Genomic DNA, 20,682 nt, shown 5'->3' with positions numbered 1-20,682 from the left:
TAAAAGATTTTCAAACATGTTTAGAGGTTTTAAGTATCAAATACAATATTAATTTAAAATTAAACAAACTTGAAAATTCCATTTCCTGCTTTTTTTCTATCCGTACTTCAAGTAATCAATAGTAATCAACAGGCACATGTGCCCAGGGAATGCCATATTGAACTACGTGATGCCAAAATATATCTCTTTTAAGAACAACTTTTGGTTTCACTTCAGCTACAAGCATCTTCTCATTTATAGGGTATTTTGTTTCTGTTTTTGTTTTTTGCTATTTGTTATTTTTGCTATTTTGCTATTCACACGCTTTTCTCTATTGATACCTACAAATGGAGATGAACTTCTACTTTAAAAAGTAGTTGGCTCTGTGTGTATATTAGATTTACCTGAAAGTTAAAAATATTTCCATGTTTCATATTCAAGTTCAGGTGTTATGTTACAGATTGGTACTTTATTTTTAAAACTATTTTGTTTCTTATTTTTATTTTATATGTATGAGTTTATTACCTGAATGTATATAAGTGCACCCGTGTACTGCAATGCCCATAAGGACTAGAAGAGGGCATAAGATCACTGAAACTGGAGTTATGGACAGTTGTTAGCTGCCATGTGGGTATTGGGAACCAAACTTGGGTCCTCTGCAAGGGCAACCAGTGCTCTTAACCATTGAGCTTCCACCTCTCCTGGCCTGCAAATTGATACTTTAAAGAGCTTTGAGGGGATAAGTAAATAAAAACACGGATGTTTCATGTTCCTACATGTTCACAAAACAGTCTCCAGACCTCTCAGAACAGACCCTATGTATAGCTTCTGTTTCTTTCATTCCAGATGATTCAAATCACAAGGAGTTAAATTCTTATGATAGAGCATTTTATCAGAAGGAGAGGTGCTGACCAGCTCTTTTAGAAAGGAATTATGCACTTGTTATAAACACCATCACCTGTATATCTCTGGCTTTCTTTCTCACTCAAATTTACATATATCATAATATAATATCTTTATATTATCTAATATGTGTTTATGTGTTAGATGCAACTACATGCCTATGTATTTGTGGTCTAGATGCTGTTATGCTGGATACTCCCCTTAGGTGGTATTATTCCCTGGCTTTTTGTTTGCTTCCAGATTCTTTTGTTACTAACTACATTTCGCTTTGTAGCATTTTCATCCTATGTTTCCACTGTCATCTCTATTGGATGACTCTTGGTGCTAAACAGAATAATCGACAACAATTTGCTTCTGTCACTTCAGATGAACAATTGAATATGATCCCGATTTGTTGCATCTTGACTGCCGTACTTGTTTCTTTTCATGCAATAGTGCAATTTATATGCAACAGAACGGGTTAGACTTTCAGATACTCAAAGAATTACATGTTTTTTCAATTTAGAGCTAAAAATGTACTCTTCTTAGCACTGCTGATGCTATTATAAGGTCCTTAAGTGAAACAATGCCTAAAAATTTGTGTAGAGAAATGTGACTTTCCTTTGAATTTGCTAGAATCTAGGTTTTTGTTTTTTAATGAGTCACTGGTAAAACAGCTAATGAGCAAGAGCAGTCATTAGCTCATGTCCTGGACACTTCTCTGCCTCTTTATAATTGTCTTTGGCAGATGGAAAGATTTTCAAAGAATCTGTTAGAGAAATGCTGAAATGCTTATCAGTTATTTCAGAGGAGCAGACAGAACATTTATACATAATTATGTCAAAAAGATTTGACAGAATGACCAATGACAATTTTCCAGGTCAAGTGTAGTCATTTCTCGTTAGGACGTTATTTGAAGGGACATTCTGTATTATTACTGTGTAATAAAATTATCCACATTCCTTTCCTCTTTAATTTTACTTTTAGGCGTGTATCCTAGTAAAGTAAATAAGAGTTCCGTAGTGATGTCATTATTAAGGATATCATTTAAGATCATATTGAGATTTTGGAAGCATTCTTCATTTCTGTACCAAAAGACACCTGAAAAAATTAATTATTATATATCTTTAAATTTATTATATATCTTTAATGCCTACAAAAATGTTGAAAGTGTGAGGGGGAGTTTTTGCATTATCAAAGAAAAAGTGAAAAACTGCAATTGTTTTCTTGAAGAAACTTCAAAGTATAGGAAATACTGAATTATTTTAAGCAAAAAAGATTTTTAAAAAATATTTTGTAAGAAGTGTCTTAGTGACACTAAACCAGTTGGCTCTGGGACTTAAAGTATTGTCTCTTACACAGTATCTGAATTACTGTCTCCTACCATTATTTTGTGCCATTATTTAAGGGGGGAAAATTCTGGCCTGACAGGTGGAAGTTGACTTACTTTTCCTGATTTACTTTTCTCTTCTCCTCTGCTCTCCTTTCCCCTCCCCTCTCCTCTCCTCCCCTCCCTTGCCCTCCCCTCCATCTTCTCACTTTCTTGAGACTGTAGCCCAGCTGGCCTGGATTTCACTGTGAAGACCAGATTCTCATCAATGTCACGGAGATAGGCCTGCTTCTACCTCTGGATTGTGAGTACTGGGATTAATGGTGTGGCCCCCTCCCCCACTCAACGAATTCCTATGTTTTTAGAAGTACATTTTCATGTATGCAATGCATGACCTGGAACAGTCCCTTATGAAATGAATGATGAAAACTTACCAAGAGATACCTGAAATAGATTCTCAGGTTGAGCAAGGAAGTGCATTTCTGTAATCAGCATATTAGCAAGGCAAAGATGGGAGAATCAGGAATGTTGTGTCATCCTCTGCTACATAGAGAATTTAAGGTCAGTTTCAGCCACATGTGACCTTTTCTCCCAACAAGAGAAAATAAAACAAAGCAAACAAATACATAAAGAAATAGGTTATCATTAATGTCAAATACTTAAGATTAAGCTATACAAATTATCTTCAAGAAAAGAGAGAGCCAAAGAAGAGAGAAGAGAGTTCATAGAGTAGGCTCAATGGAAGGATGTGTGTGTGTGTACTAGAAATGTGTGTGTTGGTGTATTTGTCCAGATATCTGGTTATTCTTAGGGAAATATAACAAACAGAAATGCCACACTGGAAGGTTCTCGGCAGGAGACTCACCATTGACTTAGAAGTACATTGAAGGATTTGTGTGCTCAAAAGCGGACTTACCTATTCATATTCCACAGTGTGGATGCTAGAGTTGAAGCTTAGGGTAGCAACGACACTGGAATAGAAGTCATAAAGTCAGCTGGACTGGTTGATTAACTCCCATAGAATGTTAAGTAAGAAATAAAGTCAATTAGGTTTGCTATTTGTGCAGTTGCTATTTTCAGTAAGATGCAACTCAGACAGAAGCAATTTTAGAGTGAGAGGCTGATGTGTAATTGCTGAGGTAATTAAGAGTTTTTCACTAGACATTTGGTGTCTGCTATATTAATAAAATTTTGGACATTTGAACAAGAGAAAAATGAATCATCTTAATAATGGTAATTTTGGAAAGGTTAAGTAAGGAGGCTACATTCACTCAGGATCTAGCTCTTTTTATAATCATATATTATAGTCTATTATAAGTAATTTTGTATTTATTTCTTTAATTTTCATTCCATGATATGTTAGTGTTTCCTTTTTATTATCATTTTGAATATAAATGTTAAAAAAAGAAATAATTATTTGAAGTAATTTGTTAGTCCGTCCTTATTTTTCAGAAAGGGTCTCCTTTGCCTGGAATTTGCCCAAGGCTAGGCTTGGTTGGCTGGACAGTGAGCCCCCAGGGATCCATCTTTCTCTGTCTCCCCAGCACTGAGATTACAAGCACATATCATCATCACACTTGATTTCTATTATATGGGTTCATGGGATTGAACTCAGATCCTCATGATTGAAAGAAAGTGTTTCACCAATTGAGCTATCTCCTCAACTCTGTACATTTGTATGTAACATTTACATAAAGTTATTGACTATGTATACATGTTCACAACTAAAAATTCACTATTTGTAATTCTAAAAAGTGTCTAATACCGTACTGAAAGTAAGAACGAGTTTACATTTTCTAATCAAAGTATTTTATGCAAGTACCCAGTATAGTTAAAGTGAAGATTATTAGATAGTATAAACTCATAAACATCAACTTCAGTTTTGAACACATTTCTTCTCATTCTTCTGAATATTTACTTTATTTGTATATTTAATCCAACTAGTTGGAATAGCAGGAATGACAGCCTTTCCCTGAATGCATTAAAAATTAAGCCCTACATAGTGAGTTCCAGGCCAGCTAGGGCTACTGGGAGACCCTGTCTCAAAAAAAGACAAAAAAAAAATTAGCCTTACTGAAAACCTTTCATTAGGAAAGAAGAAGAAGAATTAAGAGTAGAAATTGTATCAGATGTTATTGGGAAAATCTTCGTTTTCTAATACAAGGATTTTCACTTGATCCTGTTTTTTCTATGGGATATAATAGAATGAACTCAATGACATTGCTGTGTTGGGCTTTGGAAATATTTTTATGTAATGATAATTAAGATGTGTGAAATCATATCACACTAAAATGAGATCTTTTTTCATCAGTAGCAAAGGGGTTTTAGTTTGCATTTTCTTGATGGCTAAGGATGTGAAACACTGTTCAAGTATTTATTGACCAATTGCATTTTTCTTTTTGAGCACAGTCTATTCATTTCATAACATATTTGATGATTAGATTTGGTAGGTGTGTGTGTGTGTGTGTGTGTGTGTGTGTGTGTGTGTGTGTGTAGGTCTTGAAACTGGAATGGGAACCATGAGAAGTGAGAGAGATGTATTAAGGCAGGAGAAGGTGAAATATTGTAATGGGAAATGTGTGACCTGAGAACAGAAGAGGTGTTGAATTGGGAGCAAAAGGCGGACAAGAAAGAAGCAGGCAGCACAGGGAGGTCAGTGTGTGGGGCGGAATAAGAACATACTGTGAAAGTATCATAATGATACCCTTTGTATGTTAGCTTGAAAAGACAATAAGAAACAGTCTTGCGAAAATGAGTTCTACCTGCGTGTACCGTTTTCCATTTATACATATATTTCAACTTTGACAGAACCTCTCTGTTATAGATTGCATTCCATTAACTGGTGCATAAGTGTATTTATATAGCTATATGCCTGAAATACCTTTGTAATTATGTTAATCACAGTCTTTTTCTATGAATACATAATAATTTTAAGTGTGTGCAATGTACATTGCATTGGTAAATTGTCATGTGCTCTTTGAACTCACTGAGAAGCTGGGTAAAATGCCAGATGGCCCCGCAACCCCATTTCATATTTAAGCATGTCTGTCTTAGAGTGTTTTCCAAGATCTGGGGATGGGCTGGTCCCCCTAAATTTGTGACTGGGAGAGAAGAGAACAGTGAAACAATCCGAGAGTGAAAATGTTGTGTTCTTGAGAAGCCCTAGAAGGTAAAACATTTCCAACCGATGTTATTATTGTTTATACCGTAATATTAAAGTCTCTGCAGTGGGAAAAAGAAGCCAGAGGTCAACCACAGGAAGCTCAGCCACGGAGAGACCACTCAACAAGGGCTGCAGCTGGCTCGCCTCTACAGCTGGGACAGTTCCCGCTGGACGCTCTGAGTGCTCAGGTTGATGGTGCTGTCTCTACTTATTGTCTGGTCTTTTCCTTGGAAGCTGCACTTTAGGAGGGGACAGGGATACATTGCTCTGCCTGGGACTCTCAGTGGAAAACTCCAGTCCTTAAAATGGCTTCCTCAGTGGGTTTCTCCTGGATGTTTTGAGGTTTTGAGTACCTGATTTGATGGTGATATAATATGTTGTCCTCTGTGTGTTTCTCTTTTATGTTTTGATGTTGTGTGTGTGTGTTTTTATGGTGATATATATCTCTCTCTCTCTCTCTCTCTCTCTCTCTCTCTCTCTCTCTCTCTCTCTCTCTCTCTCTCTCCTCCTCCTCCTCCTCCTCCTCCTTTCTCTGTATTAAAAAACTCACCCATTTAAAACAAAAAAATATATGGCTGTTGTAAATCATTCTCTGGACTGTATAAAACAGCATGTTTACAGTTTAATGAGGGAAAAGTACAAAAAAAAGCTTAGAAACTGGAATGCAAATCTAGTCTTAATACTTTTCACGTATCATTTCTTAAACACTACTCATTTGTGAAGATTTATGAACACAGTCTCTTCTCAGAGTCTCCCTACCCTTTGGGAACAAGAACTTTGTAGATCACCAAATCACCTCCTTCTACTTTCCTGATCACCCTCTCACTTGCTTTGACTATTCAATAATGACACAGAGTCTATGTTTTGTGCTTTTTTGAGTGAAGAATTTCAAGAATCATTTTCCTTAAGTATGTTTGAATAAAACAATGAAAAGAGCATTTGGACATACTGGAGAAATGGTATTTTAAAAAGTTTTGACATAGTTATTTAAGAAAGGGGCCTCATGTGTATCAGGTATCTCAGATGTTGGGTGTCAGGTGTCTTAGATGAGTTAGACCTCACAGGGTTCCTTGGGTGAGCGCTGTCCTTTCTATGTTTGAGAAAGAAAGCGGGCCACAGAGGTGTTGACCACCTTCCTCAGGGTGCAGTTACTCGAGGAGAAAAGCCCAGGCAGAATGAGGACAAGTTTACACACTTAGCTCCTGTCTTTTAGCCTTGCCAGTGAAAGACTTTCCTTTTCTTCTCTATTTTGAGTTTTCATAAAAATCAGTAAGTGGTAAAATCAAAGTAAACATATCTTTATTGTCCTATACTTTTCCTTCCTTCATTCAAATACTATTTTTAGTAGCTTTTGTCAGAGTTTTCTCAAAATAACAGCAAGTTACTTCAGTATAGAAAAGAGTTTTCCTTCAAGTAGTCACATTTCTTTTCAAATTTTAAAAGCGGTAATATTTTTGTGCTTTAAAGAAGACAGCTTTACTGAGGTACAAGAATCATACTCAAACTATGTACAAATTAAATAAGCAACTTGACAGATTTGGATGTGAATCTATGACCATTATCAAATAAATGAATATTTTAAAAAATTTTATTATTTTTACTTTATTTATGTGTATGCGTGTATTGCCTGCATGTAGATAAGTGCACCCATGTCATGCAGTGACTGTAGAGGACAGAAGAGGCTGTCGGTTCCCCTGGAACTGGAGTTACAGACAGTTGTTAGCTGCCATGTGGGTGCTGGGATTCGAACCTGGGTCTTCTGCAAGATTATTCGATGTTCTTAACCACTGAGCCATCTCTCCATCCTCTATAAATGAATATTTTACCATCCCATAAACGTTCCTTTCTGTTCTCTTTCATTAGAAGCTATATCTGCTTCTATAACTGTAGTATGGTTTGTACTTTGTAGACAGAGGCACATGGATCTTGTTGAGATCCAGGCCTGCCTGGTCTATATGGAAAGTTCCAGGCCTGATGGGGCTACAGTGAGACCATGTCTCGAAGCAAACAATAACAAAAAACCCCACAAAAATAATATCTTGCTACCTAGTTATGGAATCACAGAAACTTGCAATTATTATTATAAGGCCACATTTTAAACATTTAGCTCACCACTTTCTCTAGGGGAACTACTGATTTATTCTCTTAAGTCTATAGTTTGAAGACAAACATATTTTAAAAGACTAATTCAACACACTAACCATTTATACTGATTTTGATTCAACTATGTGTTCAAGTTTTGTTGTTGGATCATACTGTCTATAAATATTCTGTGTAATTTATATTATAAAATTCCACATCGTCAAATAATAAGAAAATAATTAATATTGTAAATAATATGGTTGTTCTCGTCTGATATAAATACTTAATGTTTGAGAATGTACCCTTTTGAATAGTTCAGTTATCAACTTGATACCCCTAGGAAAAGGGAACCTCAACAGGGGGATTTTCTCTGTCAGACTTGCCTGAGTATGTCCTTGAGGCATTTTCCTGATTACTGAGTGATGTGGAGGGCCCAGCCCACTATGGGTGGTGCCATCCTTGAACATGTAGTCCTGGGTTGTATAAGAAAGCGGGCTGAGCACAGACTAGAGGAGCAAATAAGTAAGCAATCTTATAATCTGTGGTCTGTGCTTTATTTCCTGCCTCCAGGTTCCTACTTGAGCTCCTGCCCTGGCTTCCCTCAGTGATGGACAGTCACTTGGAGGAGCAAGATGCAGTAAACCATTTCCCCCTAAGTTGGTTTTGGGTCATGGTGTTTATCACAGCAACAGAAAGTAACTAGAATAGAAACCATTGTGAACAGGTGATATCTAAAGCCTGCCTAATTATCATCTATAATATCGACTGCCTGGATACTTGAACTTATAAGTTAACAAATATCTACGTTAAGAGGAAACAGAATATATACTTAAAATATAAGTCTGATTCCGAGCTTGGTGGTACATTCCTTTAACCCAGCACTTGGGGGGCAGAAGCAGGCAAATTTCTGTGAGTTCAAGGCCAGCCTGGTACATAGGGAGTTCCAAGCTGGCTGGGGCTACAGGGAGATCCTGTCTTAAAAAAATAATAAATAAATAAATAAATAAATAAATAAATAAATAAATAAATAATAGGGAAAGAAAGAAAAAGAAAAAGAAAGAACACACCACCAACAACAAAAAGACTGATTCAATTTTTGCTTGGAGTTGAATCCTCTTGAAAGTTTTAGTGTTGTAGCATCAGAAAGGAAAATCCTCTGATCCAATTTATGAGGGATGTTTCTGGAAACTGACCTGACACTCACGGTATTCCTCCTTTTCTTACAGTTGGGAGGGAGACTACAATAAGGCAAAAGTAACCAGTGAGACAGTGCTGTGACATCAAAGGTGAGGCACTGCCAGGGCTCAGGTGACAGCCTCTGAGCGAGTGTGACTGTCTGTAAAATGTTACAGGGACCTGGCCAGCACTCTGTGTCTATTTATGTCCAGGTTCTTAGAGGAAAAGATGCAGAGCCCCTTCTAACAAGGTGGATCTAAGCTGTGTCTCTTCAATAGCCTATATCCTGTTCTTGGAGTCCAACCAAACAAATATCAGCTTCATACATCGTTTATGCTGCATTCTAGGATCCAGATGAATAAAACAATATAATTCTTTTTAATGTTTATTCATTTTGTGTGGTGGGGAGGAACACACACTTTGCAAGAATCTTTTTGCTACTTCCTCCATGGGGGTCCTAGAGATAGAAAGTGGTCAGGCTTGGAAACAAGCACCTTTACCTGCTGTGCTGTCTCACAGGCCCAACACAACAGGATTCTTAAACCCTTACCAGCACAATGAAACAGTGGACTGGCTAAATAAGTAAATTGTTGTTTTTTAATGTTACTTGTTTGAATTAAATATTTGAGATTAATTCCCTTGCTTCCCTTTGGGGACACATAGCATTTTTGGTTTGTAGCATCTGACATCGTATACCCTAAAGCTTTAGTTCTACACCAAATATCCCATCTAACCTTGAATTCCTTTTTAATTAAGATAAACGGATTTCAATTTATTCATTTGAAATAGATCAACTTAGAAAGTTTTTTGATAGTCAATGCTTAATTTATTTTCAAACTCCTTAAATACTTTTAAATTATAGTATTAGATTGTTTGTGAGCAAATTTACCAGCAGTAATGCCTGCAGATAAGAATATAATCTGTAAATGGAAGCCCCACTGTGCTGGGACACCATGGCATTTACTGCCAAGGAGAATATATTGGTGTGCTGACCTTCAGGGTTCTTGTTACTTAAGGGACACTCGCAAATTCCCAGCTCCATTCCTTGCCAAATAAAGATGGATCTGAGGAACAAAAAAAGTTGAGTAGCTACCTTATATCCTTATGCTGAATTTAATTTTTCTATTTGCATTAAATTTAACCAGAGCTATCAAAAACATTGACTCGATGAATGTCACCAGTATCTGAAAAGAAAATGACGAAGTAAAAAGGAACAAAAGGGAGTTTTAAAGAAGCAGCTTCTGTGTGGCATCTGCTCTCATGAAGGAAACTCATTCAATAGTATAATTCATCACTCTAGCCATCCTGCCTAGACAGGGCAGCTTGCTTTTTGTCTTGGTTTCCAGTGGGAAAAACTTACTGTAAACATTTAGGATTATTTTCTAGAACATGAAAGTATGTTCTTTTTGTATATTTTTATTAATTTTTTGTGTATTTTTTACACAATATCTTAATCATTCTCATTCCCCCTTCCCCATTGGCACTCTCCCATACCTTCCCCATTTGATTTCATGCATTCTGCCATTTAGGATAAGGCCTATTGAGTCAAGTTAGTGTCCCCAGATTCTCAATAACTTATTTTGCTTCAATGGTATTGAATTTCTGTTTTTAAATAGTTGAAAATGTGAGGTGCTACACTTTAAGAACGTTCAGTTCTTATTTGATTTTTACATATATTTTGTGTCATATTGATTTAAAATTCCTCATGGAAAAACACTTTCGTGTTTTAGGCCTTTATAATCCTAGTCTCTGTCTTTGGTTTAGCACAAATATTTCCTCATACTGTCCCCTTCATTTTATTCACCTTCTTGAATTTGAGCTCTGATCTCATCACTTCCCTATTCTGGGTAAAACAGAGAAAAAACACCCACCCCCCGAACTTTGAACACTGGTTAATACCCGTGTTGTTGTCCCACAACTAAACCATACAGGCAAGGAAGATGTAGTCACCCCAAATCCACCATGGAATCCTGACAATCTATAACCTGCTTGAGTGGCCCCAGCTGAAAATGTGTCACACACGGGAAATTAGTAAAGTACATAACTCTGGGAGCTTATGAAAATGATCTGGAGGGAAGGCTGGAGATAGAGCTTAGTGAGTAAGAGCAATGGGTATTCTTGCAGAGGACCAAGATCTGGTTTCAAACGCCCATATGGCATTTGTCCTGTCTTCTGCATTGCATGACACAGGTGTACTTATATACATGCAGACAAAACATTCATATACATAAAATAAAAACAAATAAATCAAAATAAACAAATGGTTTTGGAGTCTTAACAACTTAGTAAAGGCACACTCAACTGTGTCCAACTTTATTGGCCTTGATATCTCATGAAGGCAAGCACAGAATTTGTTCCAAGATAAAAGATGCTTGTTGTTGAATTCTCTGTGCTAACAGCAGAGTTTGTGAGAGGGAATGGATAAGTCTGCTGACAAGCAGAAAACAATGTTGGTATCTTCTGACTTTTGAGGAAGTTCCTGACACTTCACCAAGGTCTGTGAATACTCTTAATTCCCTCTGAAACAAGAGCTAAGCTTTCCACTTGTTTTGAACAATATCTGTTTTTCACCAGTTTCACTATATCAGAATATAGCCCAGGGAATGCTTGGTGTTCTGATGTAGTTAGTGCCCATGTTTACTATCTTTGTACATTTAAATACATGCCTTACACATAAACTTGGAAACAACACTTGAACTGCAACACAGGCCATATTTGCTTTTGACTCCAGAGCACTCTTCTTCAACACAAATATGAGAAAAATAAGGAGCCTATCTAGAGTCTCTCCCTTCAAGAAGATCAGCTCTTCCTCACCCAGCAGTAATCAGCTGCCAATAATTCTTCAACTAAGATTGGGGCCTGCTGTCCATTTCCACAGTTCTGTACTGGGCTTTTGTTTGCTTGAGTTTGCATGGGTCTTGTGCATGCTGACACCATTGCTGTATGTTTGCATGAGAAGGCACTTGTAGGACTATTTCCATATGGCCCTGCACCTCCTCCCTGGCTCTTACAATCTTTTCACACCCTCTTCCGCAATGGTCCCTGAGCCCTGGGTGGTTGGACCTCACTATAAGAGTCCTGTCCATGGACCCACACTCTGCTGACTCTTACTCTCTGTGTTTTGGCCATTTGTGGCCTTTTGTGTTCCTGGCCCTCTGTTGCATGAGGGAGCTTCATTACTTGAATTTTTTTTTTTATTGTGTGTCAATTGTGGTTGCATGCATTTTGTTCAGTGCTGTATATGCTTTTATTTTTATATATTCTAGGTCTTTGTTTTGTGACTTATCTGTATTATTAAGAAGTGGATATTTTGGCATTTTTGTTTATAAAGTTTGTTACTTTGGACTTGGACTGTATCTATTGCAATGTTACTTGATTCCCACTGGTAGAAAATGTTTTTGAGTGCTCTGCCCAATATCCAATGACTGTTTGACTTTCAGATTGACTGGTAGGAATGTTATTTCTTATCTTTTTGAGTGGCAGGTGTCTTTCCCTCCAGTATTTTATATGTGTCTTCCCTTGTCTTGGGTATTTTCTCATATGTATTCACCAAACAGAATTGTGATGACTCCTCAGAGAGGACAGTGCGGTCTTCAGAGCCGAGCTGTCCTTTCCTCTCTCCTCCCTCCCTGTTAATCCTCATGTTTTTCAGCCATCTGACTTCTAACTGCTGTCTTTGTGCACTCTCGTGGTGTCTCCTCTTTCAGCAAATTTAGCGGTTTTACTTGGGTTCCCCATCCCTGCACCACAGGAAGAATTCTCTTCAAGCACTTTACAACAGTAATCCTTTGAGTGCTGTCCCTTAGGGACATTGCCTTTGTTTACTTTTGTTCAGTATCATGAAAATTATGACTTGGAACGTTTGGCCTTTTGCTTGTTCTCATGAAAGAAAGGATGTGTGCTTCTTGGTATTTAGTCTGTCTTGGGGTCAATGGAAACCACAAGTAAGATAGTTTATTATAAACTAATAGTGAAAATTTTAAAATAATTCATCTGTTTCAACTAATTTTTTGAAATGCTTCTTGTTACTATTATTAATTATACTGATTTGTTGTGATTATAAGTCAGGGGATGAGTTTCCCAGCTGGTATAAAAACACCTATGGGAAATCTAAAGGTAGGGACATTGCAAGTTTACAGTGTAATTTTGAGCCAAATGCAGACAAGAGGAATGTACACACTAATTCACACAATTGGGTAGAAGCAGAGACAGTTCCCAATACCCTACCACTTCAGTGTAGACAGATGGACTCAAGATTTCAGTCAGCACAATAGTCCCTACACTGTGAAGCAGACATTCTTTGGCTTGTGTGTGTAACATCTGTCGTAAATACAACGACCTTTTGGCAAAGGTGACATTTTCTTAAGTCTTTGAACCCATTCCTGAATTCAGAGACTTTCTTCTACAAACTAGTTTCCCGTTTCACATGGAGTTCTGTAAGTTCTTTCTAGTCAGATTGATTGAAGACTCACCAGTTAATTTGGGCTTGCAGTAACTGCCTGAAGTTGCCTCTGTCCTAGTTGAGGCAGACTAGATCTCACTTTCTGATCAAGATCGAAGTAATTGATGAAGATAGTTGTACAATTAAATTCAACAATGTTTACTTAGTAATTCCTGAGACTAAAACGTTGCTTCAGCACACTGTAATGATTGGCATGTTCTGTTTGTGCTGCATTATACATTTATATGTAAACTTGGTGTTTGCTCAGTACATATATAATATATATATATAATTAGTTTGTGCCTGTTTGCAAGGTTTTATCATTGGACCTGAATTTAAGCAAGCTTAAGAAATCCTTTCCCTCCTCACCAACATGTTTATCTTCTTCCATGATAAAAATGCAGAAATCCTTCTGCATCTTTCATTTCACAGAAATGCAGCATTGAAAATAAGTGGTATGTTCAAAAACTAGCATTCAAGGCAACATGTATGTACCAAGCACCCTCCTTGACCCTTCCCGTCTCACTGCTGTAGCTCACCTACAGGCTCACCTTAGGCTTCATCCAATAGCCATTTGTGCAAAATCAACATACATTGGTCCTTTCATTTTTCATCCAGAGACAGATAAGGTAGAAAGTGCATTTGTGCATCTTACTGATACAGGGATCCCTGCTGTTCTTTCCCCTTTATCAAGGACCTTTGGCCTTATTCTGGAAACAAAGATGAGCCTATGAGACTTTGTAAAGGATTCTCCTGTTTCAGCCTCAATAATCGAGTTGTTACAACCTCAGTAACTGAATGTGCAAACTTAAAACCATTTAAAAATTTCATCTATCTTATTAGGACTGTTCTCCGACAATTTCATAGTGTATGTGGTGCATTGGGATTACTGTCTCTTCCCATCTTGCTCCCCTCTCCCCACCTCTCTCCCATCTGTTCTTTTCCCACATTCACAGCTTTGGGTTTAGCTTTGGGATTCATTTAGTTTAACCAGGAACATCTGTGTTGGGACTGTTGGAACCCAGTCGGGTCATCAGTGAACTACCCTTCCGCATGACTCTCATCGGTAGTAAACAGTTCAGCAGTGAAGGGTGGGTCCCCTGAGCCCTTCCTCCATCCACTAACTGTAGACCCAGATCTGCAGCTGCCAAGAGTCAGTGACTGCAACGTCTGGGCCATGCACAGAAGATGGCATTTCGCAGCACTTGTCCATCGTGCAGCCCTTACGTACTTTCAGGTCTTCCCTGTCTACAGTGTTGTCTGAGGCACAGAGGGGATATTATAACTATCCTGCTCAGGGAAAAGTTCTGATCCATCCTGCATTCTCAGCACCTTTGCAGCCACAAGTCTCTTCATTTACCACCATTCATCAGAAAGAAGCTTCTCTGATTAAGACTGAGAGCACCATTGTCTATGGTTATAATCACAGATATCTAGAAGGCAGTTTGACACTCTCAGTATAGTTGACAGGCAGTATTCAGGTCTCGCAGTGCTTGTCATCTTCCCCATGCACTCTGGGTACCCACTGTAGCTTTTTGACCAACTTTATACTACCAATAAGGAAAATTCAACTTTTTTAAAGAATTAATTGAGTTAATCACTGTTCTTGCTGCTTATACTGTCGCCCCCTAAAACTCATTTTCACAAAGGCAGAGGATGTGTTTTAAAATGTACATACCAAATCATCACTACACTGCGTCCTCTGTTACGTCATTCATGTGCACCAAGAATTAAATATACGGCCCCATTAAAAAAAGAAAAAGAGTTCTGTCAACATACTCTTGAACATTGTTCAGTTTGTTATAAAATTGCAAAATGTTTAAACATTTAAATGCCTGTAAAATATTTAAAGGAAGGCTGGATAGATAACTAAGTAAATAAAGTGCTTGTTGCATAAACATGAGGGCCTGTGTTCAGATCCCCAGCATCTACATTACAAAGCCAAGCATGGTGGTACTTGTGGTGTTGGGAGGTGGAAACAGGAGGCTCCCTGAGGCTTGTTGGCCAGCCAGGCTATCCAAAGCAGCAAACTCTAGGTGCAGGAGAGACCATGCCTCAGAAATAAGGTGGAGAATAATTGGGAAGATATTAAACATCCACCTTTTGGCTCCATGTACATGTGCACGCAGGTGCATGCATGCGTATGCATGCGTGTGTGTGTGTGTGTGTGTGTGCGCGCACACACACACACACAATTTAAAAACTAACAAGATAAAGCTGATGTTTATAGTTTAGACTTAGAGATTCTGAAAAACATTATACAGAAAAAATAAGTATTTATAATCATAGGATATTTTACATAGGGTAAAAGCAGGAAAATATTTTATAGATATACAGACAGAACTAAAATTTGAAACACTGGGGCTGGAGACATGGCTCAGCAGTTAAGAACACTGGTTGTTCTTGCAGAAGAGCCGGGTTCGAATCCCAGCACACACATGGCAACTAACAACTGTCCGTAACTCCAGTTCTAGGGGATCCGACAGCCTCTTCTGTCCTCCATGGACATTGCACAACACAGGCACACTTACCTACATGCAGGCCATACACACATACACATAAAATAAAAATAATAAATAAGATACTTTTAAAAATTAAAAATTGAAATGCTAAAGATTTTGAATACCCAGACTTATAACATAGTTTATCATTTTAAAGTTGTCTGTTATAACCTTAAAATTCCTTCATTTTACCTAAGTTGCATACATTTTCAATTGTTTGAAATCTTATAAATAAACTATCAAAAGAAATAAGAAATATTAATTGAATGTGGTAGTTCATACCTATAATCCTAGCACCTAGGAAGTGAAACAAGGAAGATCAGGAGTTCAAGGCCATCATTAGCAAAAGATTTAGGCTACATGAGAGTATGCTTCAAATTTTTATTTAAAGAAAAATCTCCAAGAAATATTTCAATTTAATTTTTATACCTTATCTTATTTGTGTGTGTGTGTGTGTGTGTGTGTGTGTGTATGTGTGTGTGTGTGTATACCTGTATTTGCCCATTCATGCTGATGCAGTGGAGGTCGGAGGTTAAGGTCTAGTGTCTTCTTTTATCATTCTCTGTTGCTGTGTACATCATTTTTTGAGACAAGCTTTCTGACTGAACCCAGAGGTCATCAATTGGCTAAACTGGCTGACCAATTCCAGGGTTCCTTCTGTCTCTGCGTCACAGCATTGGGATTACAGGTGCAAGCTCAGGCGTAGCCCAACCTTCTGCACAGGGATCCCAAACACTGGTTCTCAGGTTTGACCAGCAAACACTTTATGCTGTTCTCTCTTCAGCTTCTAGAAATATTTTTAAGTGGAACTGTTTAAACATTTCTAATTCATTATGAGAATAAATGATGTCCTAAGGAAAATATGGAGTGAATCCTGAAGCACAAATAGGAATAACTAATACAGGTTACTAATATGAATTTTCTGGATTGCTGAGCATTGCACCTAGGGTCTCACACACTAAGCAACTTCTCTACCACTGAGCCCTAATATGAATTTCCTTGTCCCCTAATATGAGTTTCTTTATTTCTTATGAGCATGATATTGATATAGGTGCTTTATAGAAACTAACTGTGGTAACTCCACAAACTTATAATTATTATTCCTGTCTCATTCTACTTAGGTATATTCACCTTCTTAGCAGAATTCACTCTTTTAAAAGACATATGCTTTGTTGAGTTATGAATATGTAAGTCTCTCATCATGTAGTAGTTTATGATGCCCTTTCCCATCAACATGTTAGGAAATAATAAACTCTCAGTGCAGTCCTTGAGGACTTAGGAAATCTTACTTGGTTGATTAAAGTATTCAAATAAATAGCAAACCAATTTAAAATAATTAGTTCATGGAATGATTTTAATACCTATGGTAGGAATCAGAATAGCAAGTAGTTGGCAGGGAAAAGATTTTAGTGGGGAAGACGCAAGCTGTGAAAAATCACTTTTCTAAGCTTTTGCTGTGTGGTATGTAGCATGAAATCAAATCCCACATCAACATGGGATCTTCAGTGAAGTTTGCAATTCCTCGTGGAGTTATTAATGGGCAATCCTAGCAAAGAGAGATTTAGTTAGTTTTTCTTCTGCGTCCAATGTGTGATCACATTAATTCTCCCACACTTTTACAGCATTATGGTTGCCCAGACTTAAGTTGAGGAAATGGATTCATTCTAAGGTTAATCACTTCTTTAAGGTGAGCAGGTTATGTGGGAGAGGTCTCTGCATATCTGGAAATGATATTCTTGAATGTCAGGTGATGCTGCAATTAGTTGTCATGAGAACAAGGTCTCCTGACACGATCACATCTAGACTGGTAGGAGCTCTTTCACAGGTGATGGAACTGAAGGATAGAGAAACTAACAGCACAAATGACTTATTTAATATGAAGAAGAGCTAGGTGTTTCCATCACCTACTTCATTCTAACAACATCTGAACTTGCCATTCACATTTCAGATAAACATGTTCAGTCTTAATGAGGTGTCCCTTAGGTGATATTCATTATAATTTTGACCTGATTGATTTATTCTGGTCTAATTTATTTTTTTATTGCTCCTCTAATACAGCCTAACTCCATTTTTTCATACTTGATTCCTAAGAACTTTGTATTCCCCATCCCCTTTCACCACACACTGAAGCAAACTGAGGCAAAGCCCAGTAACTATATTCTTTGGTGTTTGTGAAACCACGTAACCTAGGTGAGTGGACTCTTCACCAGATAGGTTCTGCCCCATCATACAGGCCAACCCAATCTCCTTTTCCTACCTTTGAGAGGACATAGTTGAGTCTCTCAAGAACAGACTGAATCCATGGGCAGGAAGATGTTATGAGCTTAAAGAAGAGATTTTAGGAGTAATATAATTATACAAAAAGAAATAAAGTAGTAATTATGAAGGAAAAGTCTACAAAATATATTGAACAGTGTGAAATGAACAATTTTTTTGCATTTTGAGTTTTCCAGAAGAAGAGAAGGCCAAAATCCCAGAAAACACAGTAAACGAAGCAATTGCTGAAAATCTCCCATATCTTAGAAAAGAGATGGACATCCATGTCCAGACTACTAACAGCTATTAATTCTAATAATAACCAAGTAAGACACACTGTGTGGCATATTATAATCAAATTGTCAAAAGCAAAAGACAAACAGAGAACCATAAGGACTCTAGGAGGAACTACAAAGGCGTGTATAAGGAAATGTTTTTAGACAGACAGCAGGCTTGTAAGCACAAACTTTAAAGGTCAGAGGAGAACGGAATGATATACTCAAAGGGTGAGGAAAAAAAGAAAACAAATCCTTCCAAAAAGAATGCTGTAACTAAAAAAGATGTCTTACAGAAATTAAGTAATCAAGTCTTTACAAAACAAACAAACAAATCAGGGATCGCCACTTTTCCACATTTTTTGTGAAGCACACAATCATTTGTAACTCCAGCTTTAGGGCATCCAACACCATCTTCCAGCCTCCCTGGGCACCTCCATGCATAGGTCCATACCCACACAGACACACACAAGTACACAGAATTAATAAAAATATAAATCTTTACAAAAATACTGTATTATTTTTATTTTGTCATGTGTGTTGAGTACTTTGCCTGCATATATTTAAGTGTACCTGTGTTGTGCGGGCCTGTGGAGGTCAGAAGAGGGCAACAGATCTCCTGGAACTAGAATTTTGAACAGTTGTTAGCCACCATGTGGGTGCTTGGATTTGGACCTAGGTTCACTGTAAGAGCAGCCAGCGTGCTTAACTACTGAACCACCTCTCTGGCCCTGCAAAAGAAAATGTCTTTAAGAAATATAAAAAAATAAAATACACAGGAATGATATGCTACCTATGAAAAACCCAGTTCACCAGTACAAATACAAATATACTCATAGTGAACAGATGGACGGATGGAAAAAATGACTTAGCATTTAAAAAGAGTGCTTAGCAGGAGGGGCTACAATTATATCAGAGTAAATGGACTTCAATTCAAAAGTGCAAGGAGAGACAAAGATCTTTACTGTATGTTGATCATGAGATATATTCATCCAAAGGACATAAGAGTTATAATCATTTGTGTGCACAGCACTGAACACACAATCACAGGAAGCAAACTTCACTAGATCAATAGTTAGCAAGAAAGGCTCATGTCTACATCAAGAATATATACAGTACCTTATATAAGAAGCAGTATAGAAGATAGCTCAATCCAGGGGAAATGAAAGAAGACTTAAAGAGATAGTTCACCAAAATAACCAGCTAAGAAATGTATCAAAATGTCAATATTTTTATAAATTACTTTTATTAAATTTTCTTTATATTTATGCATTTATTTATTTACTATAGAGACCCACCCACCTACCACAGCATGTGTGGAGGTCAGAGGACAAATTGCAGGAGTCAGTTTTCTCTGTCCTCCCTGTAGATGCTGGGACTAGAACTCAATGTTGTCCAGCTTGGTGGCTGGTGCCACTACCCAATGAGCCGTCTTGCAGATCCAACATTTCAATATTTTTCATCATGAAATACATAGGAAAATGACAATGAGATAGTCTTCATAACTCTAGAAAGACTAACCAAATTCAAGAAACTAATGAAAATTAGAGCACATGGTCTGATCAGAACCCTCACATATTGCATTGGGTGTTGTCATGATTGGAATCCTCACATATTGCATTGGGTGTTGTTCTGGGCTCTCATAGCAAGGTATTTTAAGCTGTAACTTGTCACAGCTCTGGATTCTGGAAGTCTAATTTCAAGGTAAATGCAGTTCTGTCTTTGAGATATGAGGGGCAGATCTCTTCTGGGCTTATCTCTTTTGCATGTATATAGTCTCCATGTATTCCAAAGTTTGTGTCCAAATTCTTTCCTATATGAGTTTGCATTCTGAGGCTCTGATGCTTAAGTTTCAACACTGGAACTTTGGAGCTGCACCTCTCAACATAATACAGGTATATACATGGCATAGACTATTTATTTTTGTTTTATTTTATTGGTATGAATGTATTACCTAAGTGCAACCATGTTGTGCAGTGCCTGCAGCAGACAGAAGAGAGCGTCAGTTCCTCTGGAACTGGAGTTAGAATGCTTTGTTAGCTGCCAGGTGGGTGCTAGGAATTGAACCCTAGGCATCTGTAAGAGCAGTCAGTGCTCTTAACTGTTGAGTCAACTCTCCAGCCCACATAAACTTTTTATAATGTACATTTTTATTTAATTTTTGAGCACATCATGCAAAACATCATAATCATCTTTATACCCCTTCCCCATCCATGCTTCCCTATAGCACCCCACTGGTTTCATGAATTCTGTCATATATGTTAAGGCTTAACAAGTCAAGTTAGTGTACCCAGATGTCCCTCAGTGCAGTTAATCTATTGTGGGATCTGCCAGGGACTCAAACCCGTGACCCCCGGCAAGGTGAGCATTGGGGATGAGTAAGCACACCGTTCACCAGCCCACACCGCCCCCATTACCCGGGGACACACAGACACAAAGGGGAGCCTAGTCAAGCAGGGACTTTTATTGCAAGTGTTCCAAAGCTTATAAAGGCACCTGGAACTCCCCCCTCCCCCACTGAGGGTGTATCTTAAGGATGGTCGTGCACTGATCATGCACTCCTCAGCAGTGCGGAAGTATTCTTCAGACTTTCAAAG

This window comes from Nannospalax galili, unplaced genomic scaffold (assembly GCF_000622305.1).
Source record: "Nannospalax galili isolate Female #2095 unplaced genomic scaffold, S.galili_v1.0 scaffold33, whole genome shotgun sequence".
Taxonomy (NCBI): Eukaryota; Metazoa; Chordata; class Mammalia; order Rodentia; family Spalacidae; genus Nannospalax; species Nannospalax galili.
This window is presented reverse-complemented; position numbering follows the sequence as displayed.